The sequence below is a fragment of the Mesocricetus auratus genome, unplaced genomic scaffold, assembly GCF_017639785.1.
Source record: "Mesocricetus auratus isolate SY011 unplaced genomic scaffold, BCM_Maur_2.0 Super-Scaffold_100691, whole genome shotgun sequence".
Lineage (NCBI taxonomy): Eukaryota > Metazoa > Chordata > Mammalia > Rodentia > Cricetidae > Mesocricetus > Mesocricetus auratus.
The window spans coordinates 25,844,634-25,853,169 of record NW_024429267.1 but is presented as its reverse complement, the minus strand read 5'-3'; positions in this window follow the sequence as shown (position 1 = coordinate 25,853,169).

The window sequence follows — 8,536 nt, the reverse complement described above, 5'->3', positions numbered from 1 at the left end:
GTAGAGATAGGAGGATTTCTATGAGTTTGAGGCAGGCGTGATCTACATAGCAAGTTCTAGACCAGTCAGTGTTACATAGTGAGACTCAGTTGAAAAAAAGAAATAAAGTAAGAGAGAAAGAGATAGAGAGAGAGAGAGAGAGAGAGAGAGAGAGAGAGAAAGGAAGGGAGAAAAGAAAGAAGGAAGAAAAAACAACATAAGTTTAAAGTGCCTTGTGTGTTATGTAGAGGTGTATGCACACATGAATGTATATGAAAATGTGTATGCCCATGCATACTCTCTCAGAGGCCAGCAGTTGACAATGGATATATCTCTCTACTGCTATCCACTTTAATTTTGTGATACAGTGGTCCTCAATCAATCTAGAACTTGCCATTTTGGCTAGGCTGTCTGGCCAGTGAATCCCTGGGATTGCTGTCTCTGCTTTCCTACTTCTGGGGTTCTAGGCATGCGCCGCCACACTCAGGTTTTATGTGGAGGCTGGGGATCCAGACTCGGGTCTTATCTAATGACCCCTTCCACAGCCTCTGAATTGGATTTTATATGCATATGATTCTGGAGCAACAAACAGGAAAGGCACAAAAATATTTCTCTTTGGAAAGAGTATAAAAGGGCCCCATGGAAGGTAAGGTAGGGTTGGCGCTATTGGGTTTTATACATGTGTTGCTTAGTAAAGAACAAGTGACTGTTTTATTTAAAAAGAAGATTGGGAAGAAAATTAACTTATATAGCCCAGAAGGATAGGTGACAGGTGACAGAAATACAAATTGTTCTCTGCTTACTCAAATTGATTTGGATTAAGCCAATACACACTTTCTCTCTTATTCTACACAATGCACCCAAGGCTTGGCCTGGTGTGACTTCCTGTTTTTCAAACCCACAGTAAAACTGTTCTATGCCACTGCGCCTTTGCCCATGCTGGTCTCACTTCCTTGAGCATCCTTTGGCTTGTCTCTCTAGAAAACTTTTCTTCACTCTTAAAATGCAGCAGGTCACAACATCTTCAAGGCACTTTGAGATCCTGCTGGAATATGGCCTAATTTCTGTGCTCTTCTGAGACTTCTCCTATAATCTGACTGCATCTCTGTTCTATTGGAATAAAGCTTTGATACCTTATTAAGTTCTGGCAAATGCTGGTGTTGTCTTTATCTGTCAAAGCCTGTGTGATGAGGTGAGTACCTGCTCTCCAGCTATGCTTGCTTCATGTGGAGGGAGGGGCCATAATACAGAGCAGGGAGAGAGAAAATACAGGCACTCATTCTGGGATTCCATAATCCAAACACAGTAAGGAAGCAGTGTGGTGATATATTATTTATGATTTAGTAAAGCTTGCCTGGGGATTCAGAAAGCCAAGTCAGCCTCAAGCTATAGATATCAGGCAGTGGTGATACACACTTTTAATCCTAGCAGCCACAAACTAGGAGGTGTACACACCTTTAACCCTAGGATTTAGGATTAAGAGCAGACGGATCTCTGTGAGTCCAAGGCCACCCAGACCTACACAAGATTGATTCAGTACTAAAGAGAAACAGCTCACACAAAGATCGTCTCAGCACCTGGGATCACACGCCTTTAATGCCAGCAATTGAGGGGTATAAAAGATAAGAGCAGGGTCTTCAGCAGTCAGTATCAGGAATTCATTCTTCAATCACATTGAGGATAGGATGACATTGAGGTCATGCTGAGGAGAGGCAACAGTCTGAGGCTTGGTGAGAGCTCTCGGAGGCAGGACTGGCCCTTTCAGTCTGAGGTAGTGGCCAGCTGCTTTGCTTTTCTGATCTTCAGCTTGAAATGTGAACCCCAATGCCAGTCTCTGGGTCTTTAATGTATCGAATTACAAAGCAGAATGATTAAGAGTCTGCTCAACTGGGGACCCAGAAAGCTGGGTCAGCAGTTAAGAGGAATCTTGCCTTTGCAGAAGACCCAGGTTCGATGCCCAGCACCCACATGGGGGTTCTCAACTATCTGTAGCCCCAGTTCCAGAGGATCCCACAGACATGCACACGGGGAAAACAGTCACACACATGAAATAAGTAAATCGAAATGTCCGCTTTACTGTGTTGACTTCTCCAGGAACAGAATCTACCGAGAGCCCTGGAGTCGACTGACTAGGTTACTAACACACAGAACACATCCACTTCAGATGGTACAGTGGCCTTGTTTGTCAACACAGCCCTTCGGTGGGTCTAGAGGAGCAAAAGTAGCTCTGAGAGTCCAGCTCCCTCAGCTGTGTCATGCTTGCTTGAAGGTGATGATGTGAGGGTGTGACTATCCTTAGATTCAAAACTTCCAAATTTGGCCCATTTGTCATAGCACTTTGCTTATGTCATTAAGAAGTAAAAGGAGAAGAAAAAAAGCTTGCAAATGTTTCTACCTCCTCCTCACTATACAAACCTATGTGTCTCCAATCATAAAATAATTGTAAATAGCACCTCCTTGTGAAGCCTAGGTTTGGGGAACCAGGTTTATCACATGTCAGAAAAAGATATTCTGATTTATGCTTCATTTATAATTGCCCACCACTGAATTCAATTTCAGGTTCATATTTTATCTCCAACGCCTTGTTCTAACACCTGAATCCATTGTGTGATCAATTGCTAAAATTGTGATTTAGTGGGACATTGAATCTCCTAGAAACACTTGTGCCTCCTTTCTGCCCGGTTGGCTTTGCACCTGCGTGAGAGAAGCAGCACAACACAGCACCAGAGTCAGGCTGAGCTGGGCTGGGCTGGGCTTGCCCCTCAGTCGTAACTGTGCTAGTACAGAAAAGAACTCGGTTCCCTAAAACCTTGCTCCTCACTTGCAATAGAGAAGAGTTTGAACTGTGAACAAGAAATTGCTAGCACATTACATCTAGAGAATACTAGAGTCTCAAAAGGCTGGTTCTAATTGGTGTTCCATCTGCTATCCCAATATTCCGCTTCCCATTGTTGCTGTCTGTGTTCTAAATTTGGAGCATCCTGATCACATTGTCACTGTCCCTACTCTAACCAGGCACTTATCTTGGTCTGTTTCCCATTGACTTCCTCAATGAGCCTCCTCCTCTCCTCTCCTCTCCTCTCCTCTCCTCTCCTCTCCTCTCCTCTCCTCTCCTCTCCTCTCCTCTCCTCTCCTCTCCTCTCCTCTCCTCTCCTCTCTTCTCTCCTCCCCACCTCTCCCCTCCCCTCCTCTTCTCTCTCCTCTCTCTCCCCTTCTCTCCTCTCCCCTCTCTGTCCCCCACCCTCCCTCTCAGCTTTCCCCTAACATTCTCAGCCATTGCCTTTATTATACAGCATCATTTAATTTAATCCTCCTTTACCAGAGTGTAAGTTTCCTTTCTCAGACAGTCCAGATGAACCAAAACTCTACCAGTTAGTGGCATTTGACTAAGAACATGGAGAAAAATTCTGTTAGGGGCATACATCCAAAGGAACTGAACCAGGTTCCCAGTTTTTTTGATTGTGCCAGATATTTTGCAGATACAGAGTCCTGGTTTATTCATTGCCCTTCTTCAAAAAGCTAAGACAGTGTTGCAATCCAATGTGCAGGTCTGTCCTAAAATGAAGGTGTTAAAAATCAGTCACTGAGATAGCATTAAGAGGCAGGGTCATCCACAAGCAGGGTCAGTGACTTTATAAAAGCAGTGCATGAGAGCTGTCCTCCTCTCCCACCACACGAGAACACTGTATTTCACTGTCTTTCTCTGCTTCTTCTCCAGAAGATACAACCATAAGGTGCCATCTTGGAAGCAAAGAGCAGCCCTCACCAGATATCAGATCTGCTCATATCTCCATCTTAGCCTCCCTCCCTTCAGAACTGCAAGAAATACACTTCTGTTGTTTATAAACTGCCCAGTCTGGGCATGTTGCTATAGTGGTTCAAGCAGACTAAGATAACACGGAAGCAACCTAAATAGGCCCATTGATAGATGACAGAGAAAACATTATATGCACAGTTAATATTACTTCAGTCTTTAAAAAGAAGGAGATCAATCTAACCATTTGTTAACAATGTAAATGAAACTGGAAAACATTCTACAGAAAATAAGATGCAGAAAACAAAACCTTTGTGATGGGATGTGTAGGACAAATCTAAAATTGGCTCATGAGGTAGAGTAAAATGATGTTTAACGGGTGCGGGAAGCGGAAGGGGAAATGCAGACAACAGCTAGAGGGCACGGGCTCCGGTTGCAAAGATGAATTAGTCCCAGGGCTCCTCTGCGCCCTGAAGTGCCTATAGCTGGTAGTGCTCTTTCCCATACTTGTAATTCTTTCAAATGGTTAGATATTAATTATTCATGTCACATGCACAAAGTAATGGCAACATATTAAATGATGAAGAAACCCGCGGAAGTGTGAGCAGATTATGGGAGACATAATTATCCCTAAATTCATCAAGCTGTAACATCGCATACATACCTTTATGAAAGCCAATTACTACTCAAGATAAATAATTTGGGATGAAAATTCCTACTATGATGAAATATTTAAAAATTAAACTCCAATTTAGTTATTGTCCTTTTAAAAACAGCAAAAGGACGGATCTGTTCCATTAGCCTGAACAGTCTCAGATTCTGAGTCTAGTGTTTTTCTTAATTATCACAGGAATGAACCAAAATACAAACCTACCAGAGGCATATTCAAACATAGTATGAACACTGTGTCTGTCATTTGGACTTCAGCACCCACAAAGGCCTTGTGTTGAAGGCTTGGTTTGCAATCTGAGATACTCCTGGAAGGTGGTGTAGCTCACAGGACATAAGGGCTAGTGGAAGGAAGTGGGATTAAAGATGCGTCCTAGAGGAGGATATTGGACCTTAAGCTCTTCCTGTATTCATTTTGTTTGGTCCTGCAGACCAAAAGGTGAACATCTTCCTGCACCACTATCCACAGCAATAGGAAAACTAACAACGGACTGAGAGCTCTAAGACTGTGGGTCAAAATAGACCTTTCCTTATTATAAGTTATCTCAGGATTCTTTTCAGTGATACAATGCACATAACAATTCACTATTGCAGTCAAAGCCCACAAGAACACATCAGTAAACCTACAGATGAAAGCAGAACTAACAAGAGATCTTATGTTTGGTGAAGAACTCAAGGAGGTTTAATGAGGAGTGTTTATAAGTAGATTCCGATAGTATTTAATTCTCCAATGAACTATGTTTAAGAGTGGCATAATACAGGGCACAGAAAGGCGGCTGGAGATATGCAAGAGCCCTCAACATTTCCTCCTCAAAAATCTCTCTTCATGCAAATATTTCCCTAATTTAATCAGGAAGGTCATCTTTCAAGTCAGGAATGCCACTGCGGGATGGAGGAAGAAATAAGCTAAACAACCATCATAATGGCATACAGTATAGTAACGCTGCTACTAGCAAAGATCAGAGCCAACCTTACACACAATGAGAAGAAAGCTGAGTCTGGATGACTCTTAACCTTCACCAGTTATGATACTGATGTAGAAACTGTACTTAGATCTTTCGTGGACGGAATCTGGAGAGATGTCACACGTTAAAAACCAAGAAAACCAGGCTTTGAACCAAAGATGTGCAAAGGTCTTAAGTAACTCATTTACACACACACACACACACACACACACACACACACACACACACACACAGGCACTCATGCACCCTCTATCATGTAAGAAGGGAATATCCTAGTAAATATTTTCTTTGTATGACACAAATGAAGCCACTATCCTCCACAGCATGATGACCTCCGACTTGTCTTTATAGGGACTTTTAAAAGACAGATGTTGTAGGCAGCCCCAGCAGGAGGAGCCTGCATCATAGCCAATAATTCTGTCTTGTAAGGTAGAGGGAGTGAGGGCAGAGGGAAGGAGGTTGGAGCAGAGGAGAGAGAAATTCCGTTTGTGGCGCAATGAGCCTCTTGCAGTAATGGTGACTACATGGGACGGAGTGAAAGGTCCTGAAATCTGAGCTCTGAACCAACTTTCCCACTAAGCCTTGGTGAAACATCTACTTCCCACCAGTGTTTGCTGGAGAGACTTTTCTATGGGAAGGATATGGGAACCCTTGGAGCTCCATATGGAGTGAGGTAAAAGCTTGCCATAGGACACTGTTTTGTTAGTCTCTTAGTTTGGTTTAGACCCCAAAAGGGAGCCATTGACTTTTACCATAAGCAGAACTCAAAGGAAAAAAATGAACCAACATCAGCCACCATAGGATGAACCTCCAGCAGGGCTTTTGATAATGAGCCAGAAACAGTACAGTTACTGGTTACTTAGAGTCAAACATGGACAAGTTCTTTATAAACCTTAAACTAGAACGTAACCTACCATGCTATCACAACCACAACCACAGGAACTCTGCTGACAGATCTGTAAAGATTCCCCTTTGAAATCACAGTGGTCCCGTGTAGATTGCCTCCGCAGTGAAATCCTCCCTCCTGGCTGAAGGAATCATCGGTTGTTATGGTAACAAGAGCTCACTGCAGCAAGCAGCAGAAAATCATTTTTCATCCCCAGCAAGATGCCTTCCCCCTTCAAAAAGAATGCTACATTTAATCAGGCTAAATAACAAAAGTCCTAATTATGGACACTTCTGTATTCACAGATTCATTCTTTACAAAACCATCTCCAAATTCCACCTCAGCACCCAATTGCATCCACCTACCCTTTCTCTGGGAACTGACTTTGACAGTGATACTGTCATTTCCAGTTCTTCACAGATGTCCACAGGTAGCCAAAGGCCAGGTCAGCCCCAGTAACCACCATTACGATTTGTTCATATACTCTCTAACTCCAATTGCAAACAATCTCGATGGGATTCCTACCCTCAAGAAACTGAACACATCCTCTTGGAACTGACTCTCCTCCCTGCATTGTCCGTTTCATTCCAGAGCAAGGCCACATTTCCTAGAAGTTGCAGATTCATAATTCTGGGGACCACTTCTATAGACTATTTCTATTTGTGTATACACAGTGATTTAAATGGAGACATGGGTTGGGGGACTGGAGTAGAAGAGAAAGAAAACTAAGCATGGCTATAGAGCAAGATATGAGGTAAGAGTGCCCGTGAGAGACGAAGAAGAAAGGCTCGAGCTGCAAGGCGTGAATCACCACCCACCTGAGTCATGGTGACATGCCCACTTTGCTTCAGGAGTGATGGACTCTTGAAACAGATCCATATAAGTACATCTTGTATTTTGGCCATGGTCATTCCCTCCCACCCTTCCCTTCTCAACTCACACTGTTTTCACTCGTTCTCACAATCTGGCTTGTACTTTCGTGTGCTCTACACATAAATGATTTTATGTATCTCCATAAAATTTAAAATCCACAAATGAAGGGAAAACATGCAATATTTATCTTTCTGAGTTATTTTGCTTACAGAATGATCTTCCCTTGCATCTGCTTTCCTACAAGCAACATAGTTTTGTCCTGCTTTATGGCTGAGTATAGCTCCATTGTAACTATCTATATCATATTGTCACTATACATCTGAAGACAGACACTGAGGCTAATTCTACAACCTGGCTACTTTGAACAGTTCCATAGTAAACACAGATGTACATGTATTTCTGACATATCTCAATAGAGAACCTGCAGGAAAGTACTCAGGAGTGTTAGAGCTGGGTCATTTGGTAATCTTACTTTCAGTTTTTGAGGCACCTCCACAATGATTTTCACAGCGACTGGACTTACATCCCCACCAGCGTGTATAAAGTGTTCCCCTTGCCCCACAGCTTCACCAAGATATGTAACCATTATGCCTGGTGTGAGATGGATTCTCAATATTGTCTTATGTTCCATTTCCCCAATAGTTAAGGATGTTGACTTTTTCATATGCTTACTGGTCATTTGTATCTGTTTATTTTACTAGCCCATTTATTGACTGATTGGTTTCTTGGTAGTTGGTCTTTTAGTTTCCTTATATATTTTAGATAACAGTCCTTTGTTAGATGTGTAGCTAGCAAAGATTCTATCCATTCTGTAGGCTGACACTTCACTGGATGTGTTACTTCCTTTGATGTTCCTCTCAATTCTATGCAATCTCCAAGGAACCCATTTTTCTTCTCCACGTGTTCTGTTCTGCTGATCCAAAAGCCTCTGAATTATTAAGATACATTGATTGCTGCTGTCATCTCAAAGGGAATAAAAATGGTTTATTCTGGAGCCAATTATGAGTGGCTCTGGTCATGAATATGAATTTAAATATTTGCCTCAAACTCTATGTTCTAATACAGTAATAGATTTATGACAGTTTTAGTTGCAGAACAAAAAGAAGTCATAAATTTAGGAACTTGCAAATACTTTGTTGGAAACAACTGGTACACAGGTTACAAAGTACTAACATCCCTGCTATAGGTTTCAGAGAGTACCTGATGACATTCTTGATTTTGAGTGGTGAAAGCGAGTGGTCTATTAAAACATTCCACAAGGTTCCACATGATGATCACAAAGATGTTAGGTCAGACACAGAAGTGGACAATGAATGGGTATTGTGGTAGTTTGAATGCTTTTGACCCCCACAAGCTCATAGGGAGTGGCACTTCCTTCCTTCCTTCCTTCCTTCCTTCCTTCCTTCCTTC